The sequence below is a fragment of the Bos indicus genome, chromosome 20 (assembly GCF_029378745.1).
Source record: "Bos indicus isolate NIAB-ARS_2022 breed Sahiwal x Tharparkar chromosome 20, NIAB-ARS_B.indTharparkar_mat_pri_1.0, whole genome shotgun sequence".
Classification (NCBI taxonomy): Eukaryota; Metazoa; Chordata; class Mammalia; order Artiodactyla; family Bovidae; genus Bos; species Bos indicus.
Window position 1 is genome coordinate 65,115,144 of NC_091779.1, and position 12,529 is coordinate 65,127,672.

A 12,529-nucleotide genomic window follows, 5' to 3' on the forward strand; every position below is an offset into this window, starting at 1 on the left:
CCTTTGTTGGCAAAGTAATGATGACCCCCTCCTTGGGTTCCATCAAATTGCTAGAGCAGCTGACACAACTCAGAGAAATGTTTTACTAACCAGAATGTAGGTTGATTATAAAAATGTAACTCAGGAACAGCCAGAGGGAAGAGATGCTTGGGCAAGGAATGGGGACGGTTGTGGGGTTACCCTGCCCTCTCCAGGCACCATTCTCCCCTAAGCTCCACCTGTTCACCAACCTGAAAACTCAAACTGATCCTTGTGGGTTTTTATGGAAGCTTCAGTACAAAGAGGTTACAGTAGTTTGTTATATATGCTAGAAAAAAACTAAAACCTTTTCCATCTACCTGAATTCCCATCCATTGGGTCTTTTATTCATTATTTTTCTAATTGGAATGAGACACTGGTTCTGCACTGTTAGTAGTAATGTGCTCTGCTGAGCCTTTGTCTTACTGGGCTCTCCCTTACCCTCGTCCTTCATTCATTCACTCACCAAACATTCATTAAAGAGCCCTGATAATGCTGGGCTCCCACTGAACGTCAGCGCTCCAGAGGGCAGCAGCAAAGAGCCCCAGCCTGGAGAGGCTCCACGTGGGAGAGACGAACGAGGACGTGATTATAGTGATGAGCCCACTGGCAGTCCTGAAGCAGGAGCAGGACTCTGGAAGGCAGATTTCAGGCCTGCCTGGGGGGAGAAAAGAGGCTTCTTGGAATAATTTGTGAGCTGAATTCAGAGGACAGAGGCAGGTTTCTGATTGCCATGCCCAGAGTACCCAGCACAAAGCAGACAGGGTTGCCATAGGAAATGGAAATGAAAGTGAAAGTCGCTTAGTCCTGTCCAACTCTTTGCAACTCCATGGACTGAATTCTCCAGTCCAGAATACTGGAGTGGGTAGCCTTTCCCTTCTCCAGTGGATCTTCCCGACCCAGGGATCAAGCGGAGTTTCCTGCATTGCAGGCGGATTCTTTACCAACTGAGCTCTCAGGGTTGAAACTAAATGACACTTTGTTTTAAAGAAAATTTTAATCCTGAAAATGTGTGGGGATATGTTAGGAAAACAGTTTAGGCTAACAAATAGATATGAGATTGCTGATTTCACCAACTGGAGTAAATTTGGCAAGCTCCATAAGATTATAAAGCTATGGGTGCTTATAAGCTGAATCCTCAGGCCAGTAAAATTTTAATGTCTACCTATGTAAACGATGTGAATTTTCTTGTTGAAATTACATATACAGTATGACAGACCATGGTGCCATGTATTAATAAAGTTTTTAAATAAGACATAATCTTGATGTGTTTTAAAAGCAAAGGGGGAAAAAAAAAAAAAACAAGAAAAAAATAGGTGAAAAAAGTTAACTTGCAAGCCTATATCCCCTGAAAGCAACAGTGATTATCTTCAGATTAGACACTAGAGGGCAGCAGAGGCTCGGACATTTATTGGCTTCAGCAATGAAACTAACTATAAAGCAAGCAGAGAGTCGAAGGATTGATGCTTTTGAACTGTGGTGTTGGAGAAGACTCTTGAGAGTCCCTTGGACTGCAAGGAGATCCAACCAGTCCATCCTAAGGGAGATGAGTCCTGAGTGTTCATGGGAAGGACTGATGTTGAAGCTGAAACTCCAATACCATGCCACCTGATGCAAAGAACTGACTCATTGGAAAAGAGCCTGATGCTGGGAAAGATTGAAGGTGGGAGGAGAAAGGGATGACAGAGGATGAGATGGTTGGATGGCATCACCGACTCAATGGGCATGAGTTTGAGCAAGCTCCAGCAGTTGGTGATGGACAGGGAGGCCTGGTGTGCTGCAGTCCATGGGTTCGCAAAGAGTCAAACATGACTGAGCAACTGAACTGAACTGACTGAATGGAATCAGATGGTCCCTGGTACATGTGTGTATCGCAGGCCGGAGCTGTGGAAGGGTGACAGTTTTGCCTGAATAAAATGCAGTTTTCTTAACCTCGATCTAAAGAAGGAATGTACTTTGGCTGAACCAGGCCTATCAGAAGAGCGTAGGTGGTATCTTGGGATAAAGAGATCCTGGCTGGTTTCTTGAAGACGAGGATCTGACCTACAGAATTTCTGTACACCTGGGTGCCTATGGAGACTTGCTAAGTATTAGGTGGAAGAAAAACTAGGAAGGAGTGGGATTGAGCATATTTAATATAATTCCAGGAGTAGGGGGAGATCTGCTGCTGCTGCTTAAGTCACTTCAGTCGTGTCTGACTTTGTGGGACCCAATGGACGGCAGCCCACCAGGCTCCCCCGTCCCTGGGATTCTCCAGGCAAGAACACTGGAGTGGGTTGCCATTTCCTTCTCCAATGTGTGAAAGTGAAAAGTGAAAGTGAAGTTGCTCAGTCGTGTCTGAATCTTCGCGACCCCATGGATTGCAGCCTACCAGGCTCCTCCGTCCATGGGATTTTCCAGGCCAAGAGTGCTAGAATGGGGTGCCGTTGCCTTCTCCGGGGTGGGGTGGGGAAGATCAGTTCCCTCAAAAAAAAAAAAAAAAAAAAGCTGGACCCACGGGAAGACTGTGTACAAATTCAGGGAGGGAGTCTTGGCTCCATGGTGACGAGTTAACCTCCGAAAGCTGAAATTTCCCCAACTGGAAACATATCCAGATCCACTTGAAGTCTGAACACGTACTGTAGGGTTGTCATGAAACCAAACTTGGGTCTGCTCACCTGTGCAGAAAAGCCAATCAACTGACACTGGGTTGTGCTGAAGGGAAGTACAGGGTTGGTTACAGGGCAGCAGGCAAGGAGTCCAAGCAGCTAGCTTGCTTCAAAGACCTGAACTCTGATGGACTTCAGCAGTTGAGTTCAGTCACTCAGTTGAGACCCCATGGACTGCAGCGCACCAAGCCTCCCTGTCCATCACCAACTCCTGGAGATTACTCAAACTCATATCCATTGAGTTGGTGATGCCATCCAACCATCTTATCCTCTGTCATCCCTTTCTCCCACCTTCAATCTTTCCCAGCATCAGGGTCTTTTCCAAGGAGTCAGCTCTTCACATCAGGTGGACAAATACTGGAGTTTTGGCTTCAGCATCAGTCCTTCCAATGAACACCCAGAACTGATCTCCTTTAGGATGGACTGGTTGGATCTCCTTGCGGTCCAAGGGACTCTCTAGAGTCTTCTCCAACACCACAGTTCAAAACCATCAATTCTTTGGACTTCAGCAAAGCGTTTTTAAAAGCCAAGTGAGGGAGAGGGACTCGCAGGGGCTGTGATCAGCTCGTGCATAATTCTGTGCTTGGCTGATGCAGACATAAAGAGGCCTTGTTGCAGGGGTTAACGGAATCAATCCTCAGGCGCCAGTAGGTCTGGGGGCTAAGTGCTCAGGGTCATCAGGTGGCTAATTTCTTCCATTTGGTGGTGGTTTTAGCATCTGTAAATCAACTCAGGGAGTGTGCATCAGATGCTATTATCTAGGCACTTCAGAGAAGAGCCACAGCAGAGGGTGTCGGGGGAGGGTCTGTCCCGGGAAGGCCCCTTAGGGTCCTGCCCGGTTTCAGGATCATAAAATAAGACATTCCTTGTCAGCTGTATGACAGGAACTGGAAAACAGTAAATCCCCAGCGAGCCACGCGGGCTTTTGTTATTAGTATGTGAGTTATGGTGCAGTCAGACCTCCTTGTTACAGCTGCAGAGATGGAGCCTGTCAAAGACGCTCAACAAGGAGCAATATTGAAGAGGAAAAGTGAAAATTTTTACATAACCTCCTGCTTGTCCTGCCTCTGTAGCTCAGCTTACTCCTTACAAATTCTGGATCACGTAGGTCAGGAAGTCTCAGAAGGTGGGGACTTACAATGCTAGGAATTGGAGCTTATCTCACTCACCCTCGTCCTGCAATCGCCCGGCCCCTGCAAACCTGCTTAATCATGCCTGTTCATGTAAAGCTCAGGCATTCCCCTCCCCGTCAAGATTGCTGTTCCGGCTCGCGAAACTTCTTAGTTTAAACCAGCATATAGCAGCTAGTGCTGCCCACTATCGTCTGTCTATAAAAACCCTGTAACTTCTTTGGGCCTCAGAGCTTGGAGTGTTGACACATCTGGGCCTGCCCGCGTGATTAACCTGAGTTCTCCACCTCTCCGAGTGTGCTGCTTGGTTTCCCACGTGATTAACCTGAGCTCCCCACCTCTCCGAGTGTGCTGCTTGGTTCCCGCGTGATTAACCTGAGCTCCCCACCTCTCCGAGTGTGCTGCTTGGTTCCCGCGTGATTAACCTGAGCTCTCCACCTCTCCGAGTGTGCTGCTTGGGTTCCCGCGTGATTAACCTGAGCTCTCCACCTCTCCGAGTGTGCTGCTTGGTTTCCCGCGTGATTAACCTGAGCTCCCCACCTCTCCGAGTGTGCTGCTTGGTTCCCGCGTGATTAACCTGAGCTCCCCACCTCTCCGAGTGTGCTGCTTGGTTCCCGCGTGATTAACCTGAGCTCTCCACCTCTCCGAGTGTGCTGCTTGGGTTCCCGCGTGATTAACCTGAGCTCTCCACCTCTCCGAGTGTGCTGCTTGGTTTCCCGACCACCGGTTTCAAGACCCCACAGGAAAGAGCGCACGGCCACTCCTTTCGCAGCATGCCAGACATCACGCTGAGAAACCCGGCTCCATAAAACCTCTGCTGTAATGAGAATGGAATGCACCTCGGTGGCCCGCTCCATCATCAGATGGTTTGCCTTAACATGCTTGAAATCCCGTCTCAGAAAAGCCCAAACATCTCTCTCCGTGACTCCTTGCAGTCTCTAGCATATAGGGCACACTTTTGGTGTCTTGAACTTGTATTCTAGGATCTAACATTTGCAAGAAGCAACATCTCAATGATCCTACTGGAACTTTTATTATGGAAAACACTGAAAACACATAAGCTTAGAAAGAGGGCTTCCCAGGTGGCTCAGTGGTAAGAACGCCTGTCAATGCAGGAGACTTGAGTTTAATCCCTGGGCCAGGAAGATCTCCTGGAGTAGAAATGGCAACCCACTCCAGTATTCTCGCCTGGAAAATTCCATGGACAGAGGAGCCTGGTGGGCTATACAGTCCATGGGATCACGAAGTGTCAGACACGACTGAGTGAATGAACACACATGCAAGATTAGAAAGACTGGCATAATGGGTTCACATGAGTTTCTTTAATCATCTTGAAGGATGCCCATATTTTCCAATCCTGTTTCATCTCTTTATTCCCTTCTTTTTCTTTCTTTTCCTATATTGGAATGTTTCTAGAAAAATCCAAACTATCATCTACTTTTATCCTAAACACTTCAGTATGAGCCCATAACCAATAAACATTTTTTTTTCTTTTTTATTTAACTATTCTGCCATTATTACAACAAACAAAACTGATAATTCTTGCCCACGGTCATTTAATATCTGGTCTATATTCCAGGTTTTCTATGCTGCCTCAGAAATATTTTTTAAATTTATTTTTGTTATTGAAGTGTAGTTGATTTAGAATGTTGTGTTAATTTCTACGGTACAGCTAAGTGACTCCGTTATACCTACATATATATTTTTTTATGTTCTTTTCCATGAGGCTTTACCCCAGGATACTAACTTTATTTTAGTTCCTATGCTATAAAGTAGGACCACTGTAGGAGAATAGTTTGTATCTACTAATCCCGAACTCCCAAGCCGTCTCTCTTATACCCCTCTCCCTCTTGGCACTCCCAAGTCTGTGAGTCGGTTTCTATTTTGCAGACAGGCCCATCTGTGGCATACTTTAGATTCCACAAGTAAGTGGTATCATATGGCATTTGTCTTTCAAAAATCTTTTTTAAGTGTTGACTCCTTTGAATCAGGATCTGAACAAAGACCACATACTAATTTTAGGTGTTAAACCTCTAAGTCTAAAGTCTCACATCTGTATTGCACCTCCCCCCCCCCCACCCCCACCGCCACCACCTAGGTTCCATGTCATGAATTTATTGGAGAAGTCAGATCAATTGCCCTGGAAAATGTCCCACGGCATTGACTTGACATTTTCTAACTAGTTCCTCTGCTGAATTTCCTGTTAAATGAAAAGATCCAGAGGCTTGCTTAGATTCAGCTTAACTTTTTCAGCAAGGCTGCTTCAGAGGAAATACTGTGTATTTGGTTTGCATCATACCATAATGTCCTGTTACCCTCTTAGTAATATTCATTAAGATTGATAGCAGGTTCCTGGCTCACCACCAGGCTGATCCCTCCTCTGTAGTCCCCGTCAACCTGTCACCTAAGGGCTTTAGCATCTGTTAATGACCATTGCCTAGACTCATTCTTCCAATAGGTGATTAAAAAAAGGTTTCCTCACTCTATCATTCCTTCTGCTTTTATCAGCTGGTATTCATCTCTAAAGAAGAAGTTTCTGCCATCAACTATTGGTGAACTCTAAAATAAGGTTTGGGTTTCCCTGGTGGCTCAGATGGTGAAGAATCCACCTGCACTGCAGGAGACCTGGGTTCAATCCCTGGATTGGGAAGATCCCCTGGAGAAGGGAAAGGCCACTGACTCCAGTATTCTTGCCTGGAGAATCCCCATGGACTGAGGAGCTTGGAGGGCTACAGTTCACATGGTCACAAAAAGTTGGACAAGACTGAGTGACTAAGCACAAAATAAGGTTTATACACAAACTTATGTTACTGGGGGAAAGGGAAGGAGGGATAAATTGGGAGATTGGAATTGACATACATATGCCACTACTATCTGTAAAAATTGATAACCTACTGTATAATGCAGGTGTCGACTAAAAATAATACGTGCAACCTCAAAGTTGAGAGGTTTAATTCAGTGGAAGTGTTAGGACTTGAGTCCGGGGGACAGTATCTCAGGTGACTCCGAGAGAGCTGACTCCGAGGAGGTGGGGGAGGAGCCAGACTATATACAATTTTGCAGCCAGGGGCAGGTAATCTGAATATGCGACGATTACTGTTAATCAAGAGAAAACAAAATCTCCTACATGAAGAGATTTAGTCATCTTCTATGTATAGAAAGATGCAAGCATCTGGGCTTGCTGAAATCATTTCTTTCATAAGCCTCTAGCCATCTGGGGCCAATCCTGCTTTCTTTATTGTTCACATACTAATTCCTTGTGTACTGTAAGAGAAAGCAAATGTGGAGGATGGCTGCCTCTAAATATCCCCCAGTTCCTCAGCACTTACCAGGGACGAAAGTAGCTAATGGTTTCCCAATAGCTGGCTATGTTTCACCTGGGCTCAGAAATTTGCATTTGGAAAAGGCTTGTTTCCTGGTAGAGCATAAAGCAGAAAACATTTCATGTCACACAGGCAACTCTTCTCCAACCTCTGTAATGACCCATATGGGAAAAGAATCTAAAAAAGGGTAGATATATGTATACATATGGATATGTGTATAAATGATTCACTTCGCTCTACAGCAGAAACTAACACATCTTACATCAACTATACTCCAATAAAAATTTTAAAATGATGAATTATACAGAAAAAACAAGATAACTGCGTCTTTCCTTTTATCAGGTTTTAGAATAGAGAGCTGGTTATCTGGTCAGTTTTTTGTTTGTGGTTTGTTTTAGGCTGTCTCTGAATTCATGACGTTTTATCTACTTGATGTGCTTCAATCCGTTACAGTCATCTTTTGGATGTTTACCTTGTATTTTAGACTGGTGGTGTTACGGAGTCCAAGCTCACTCTGCTAGCCACACGATGGGCCGATGAAGCCGAGAGAGGAGATGTTGGGGCAAGGAAGAGACTTTAATCGGGGAGCCAGCCGACTCATAAGATGGCAGGCTAGCGCCTCAAAATAACCGTCTTATTGGAGCCTAGATGGCAGGTTGTTTTATAGACCAGAAAGAAAGAAGCAAGGAGGAGCTGAATTCAAAAGGCAGAAGGAAGAGGGAGATGCAGTGGGGAAGTAAAGTGAAAGGGTCTTCAGTCTTGTAAAACATCTCCAAGGGAACGTCCAGCCTTCAGAAGGGTGTGTTATCCCTCCTTGAGCTGAACAAAGGCATTTAAGTCTACAGTCAAGCAGAGGGGCAGGGTCCTCCAGGCAAGCCACTGAGTATGATTATAATAATAAATAATAATTTTTTAAAAGGCTTCCCTTGTGGCTCAGCAGGTAAAGAATCCACCTGCAATGTGGGAGACCTGGGTTCAATCCCTGGGTTGGGAAGATCCCCTGGATAAGGAAAAGACTACCCGCTCCATTATTCTGGCCTGGAGGACTCCATGGATTGTATGGACATGACTGAGAGACTTTCACTCACAATAATAAAAGCCAGTCAAAGAAACAGTTTCCAACATAGAGTCAGCCCTGGCTTCCTCCCTGCCACAGTGGGATACCCGTCGTGTTGATCTATTTATCCTTTTGACCTGGAATACCCGTGTCTGAAAATTTCTTGGCAGAAGAGAGTGTCCCAGGCTCACTCACCCTCTCCTGTCTCAGCCCTGGGGTCAGCCCTCTCTAAGGAGCCTGGTTCTGACAGGTGGTCCTGCTCACTGCTAGAGTCATGGGTACTGGGGATTTTTCATTTGGGACATCTATGAAATCACATTCATTTTGATTTCAAAATCAACCAGGGGAACAAATCACAATTAAATTTACACTTATATGCCTTGAAATGTAAGTTTGATGCTTAAAGAGACTCATAAGGGACTCCATCAATTGAACGAGTCAGCCTCCTGGAAAAGCCTGATGGCAAGCATGTTTTCTAAGTCTACTGGCAGTATCCTACAGGGAGGGGAATTGGCCTGACCTCTTTACCAGGGAGGAGGTGTCGAATAAGATTAAGGCTTGTTATGCCACCACGCATCATTGCCTGTACCCCACATCTGCTGAAGGGGATCTGGAGGACAGGCTGTGGCTCCCCTGTTGATGGTGCCAAGGTTACAATTTTATTCTTTCAAACATTTGGAACATGTGTGGCAGGAGCATTCTGCCATATCCCTTGAGTTTGTAACGACCTTTAAATTTGCTGGATACACAGACCCAGTGGGGAGCGGCAGGCAGCTGAGGTCCTGGTGGCCCCGCAGAGCAGGCTGCCTAAACAGTAAGTTTTAGCCAGACCAGAGCAAAGTCATCACCCAACGTCAGCTCTGGGCACCGGTGTAGATTCTGTGATGGTGGAATGGGATTTGGAGAGTAGACATCCCAGTCAATCCTAAAGGAAATTGACCCTGAATATTCATCAGAAGGACTGATGCTGAAGCTGAAGCTCCAATACTCATTGGAAAAGACCCTGAGGCTGGGATAGTTTGAGGGCAGGAGGAGAAGGGGGCAGCAGAGGGTGAGATGGTTGGATGGCATCACTGACTCAATGGACATGAGTTTGAACAAACTCAGAGACAGTGAAGGACAGGGAGGCCTGGCGTACTGCAGTTCATGGGGTCTCAGAGTTGGACATGACTGAGTGACTGAACAACAACCTCCCAGATTACCGAGGCTGTCAACTGCAACAAAGCTATCTGATCTGCAGAGTTACTCAGGCTCAGCCTGCTTGTGGGTACTATTATCCCACTTATTTTAAGGGTAGGGTTTTTGTTCCTTTATCCTTCCCTTCCCTCACATGGGACTTTGCAAGTACAAGTCACAGACACAAGGGACTTAAATACATAAGACTTTTTGACTTTCTATTCCACTCATGTACCTGGAATATGTAATAGGATCATATAGGAAAGTATTTTTTAAAAAGCAACTAAAATCTCTTAATAATTGGAACCAGCAAAGTTCACTTGCCTACTGTTTCCTCTACCTCCGATTCCTGCAGTGCAGGATGTGAATTCACTCCCGGGGTGGTGGCCATTCCACAGGGCTCCACCACCTCCTGACCACGCATCACACCTCAAGTGATGCTGCAGACTTTCACAGTCAGGCTCCCGGGCTTCTGTGACACCAGGCAGACCCACAGGGATGCCGAAGCAGCACTGGGCTGGGGTCACACGAGGTCGGGAGTGAACTATAAGGAAGGAAGTCTCACCCCAGGAGGACAGGGAATGAGAAATAAAAGGTGCCTCCATGGTGAACGGCAGGTGATTCTGAGAGGCTGCTCCACGCTCCTCAGAGTCCTGGGCAAGGTCAAGCTCCAGTTGCCCTGAGGAGCGACCTTGAGAATTCAGCTTATATGGACTTCCCTCCTGCCCTCACTCGTCTGGTGCCTTGCTCCTGATCCCTGGAATTACCTCCCAAATAAAGCAAGAGCATGCAAGTCCCCCTTCATGGATCACTGCCTTGTCATGGAGAAGGGGCTTGTGTAACTGAAAGAGTCAATTCCTAGGTTGGTTGATAAGTCCAGGGTCCCCAAGGAGGAGAGAGGGGTCTGAGGCTCTTGAGGAGGAGATACGGGTCTGGAATTCTCAAGGAAGAGAAAAGGACACCTTAGTCCTAGTCACAGACAACTTTTTTCCTTTAATCCTGGAGCTGATGATTACACAACAAAACAACTCAGCTTAAACTCTGTACTGAGGATTATCTAACAACAATGTATCCTGCTTGAGGTCAGTTTCTCCTTCTTGAAAACCTTCTGACCAATCCTGTTATCTTAAAATAGATATTATGGGAGTGGGTCTGCTAAGATCTTTCTATTGCTAGTTCTAATCCTGTCATCTTAAAATGTAAATTGTGGCGTGGGTCTAGTAAGACCTTTACAACCTTGAGACATCTTTTGATTTATTGTAATAACCAATTGAAAAAGTAACTCCCTTTAAGACAAGCAAGTGTCGGGGCACTCTCCACCCGCCTTCTGACGTCTGTGTCAGAAGCTTTCTCTGTCCCTTTTTCACTAGGGCATCCCTGGTGGCTCAGACGGTAAAGTGCCTGCCTACAATGCAGTAGACCTGGGTTTGATCTCTGGGTTGGGAAGATCCTCTGGAGAAGGCAATGGCACCCCACTCCAGTACTCTTGCCTGGAAAATCCCAGCCTGGTAGGCTGCAGTCCATGGGGCCGCAAAGAGTTGGACACGACTGAACAACTTCACTAACCTAACCTTTTCATTTAAATGAAACTCTGTTACACAAAAGCTCTTGAGTGATCAAACCTGGTCCCTGGTCCTGAAGCTAAATCTTCTTCGGAGAACACGAATCTGACATCGTTCACCGTAAGCTATCATAACTCAATGAAGGTATGAGCTATGCCATGCATGGCCACACAAGATGGATGGGTCACAGTGGAGACCCTGACAAAACTTGGTCCACTGGAGAAGGGGTGGCAAACCCCTCCAGTATTTTGGCTGTGAGAACCCCACAAACAGTATAAAAAGACAAACAGATATGACACTGAAATATGAGTCCTCCCAGGTCTGAAGATGTCTAATATGCTATTGGGGAAGATGGGAGGGCAATTCAATGGACATGAACTTGGGCAAACTGCAGGAGATGGTTAGGATCAGAGAAGCCTGGCGTGCTGCCGTCCGTGGGCTCACAGAGTTGGACATGAACAACAACAGATCCAAGTCCCTTGTCCCAGGCTCACCTTTAGAAGGAACCCAAGCCAGTATGCCAACTGTATTTCTCTACTGAATCACCAACTATCTGTGGAGTGAGCACCTACTCTGTGCCAGACTGAGCCATCAGAGGGTGAGTGCAGCGCCCTCTGCAGCTGTCAGTCTAGTACAGAAGAGAGCCGAGGGGGAGCTGAAGCTAACTGATGTACCTCCACATAGCTGCACAAAAGGATTTTTCAACAAAATGATTTCAGTCTCAGTTTTAGCTGAGTTCTCAAGACAACTGGTATCAACCGCTCCCATTTCACAAAATGTGTTACCAGGTCACCTATGCAAGGCTATGACGGCTCCCGACCATTAGCTGACCTCCTGTGTCCGATCTTTAAAAGAGGTTTGAGAGGTTGAGGGAGGTACTTGATTATAAGAGCTTCTTCTTTTTTTTTTTTTTTATTCTCTCTCTCTCTCCTGGTGATTTTATGAGGACCCCTGCCTAGGGCTTCCAAGGGGGCGTTGGTGGTAAAGAACTCGCCTGCCAAAGCTGGAGACACAGAGAAAGGAGGGCTCCATCCCTGGGTGGGGAAAATCCAAAAAATAGAAGCAATATTGTAACAGATTCAATAAAAACTTTTTAAAATGGTTCGCATCCAAAGAAAAAAAAAACAACTAAAAAAAAAAAAAAAAAGACAAGAATGATCTTCCTAACATTGGTGTCCTCTGTACTTAAAAACTTCCCAGCTGGCCCAGTGGTAAAGAGTCCACCTGACAATGCAGGAGACACTAGAGATGCAGGTTTGATCCCTGGGTCAGGAGAATCCCCCTGAAGGAGAAAATGGCAACCCACTCCAGTATTCTTGCCTGGACAATCCGATGGACAGAGGACCTGGCGGGCTACAGTCCATGGGGTCACAAAGAGTCGGACACGACGGAGCTCACACGCGGCTGCCTAGGGAAGGGTGAGAGTGTGGTTCCCAGAAAGTTTGAAACTACAGGTGCCTCTGTGTCTCTATTTGGCGGCGCTGCTCCAGACCCTCTTGAATCACTTATTTCACATCGATCCCGTCTTCGTCACCAGGCTGTCAGATCCCAGCGGACAGTCCGCTTGGTTCAGGGCTCATCCCAGGCGCCGGCACACAGGAGGTGCAAGGTCATC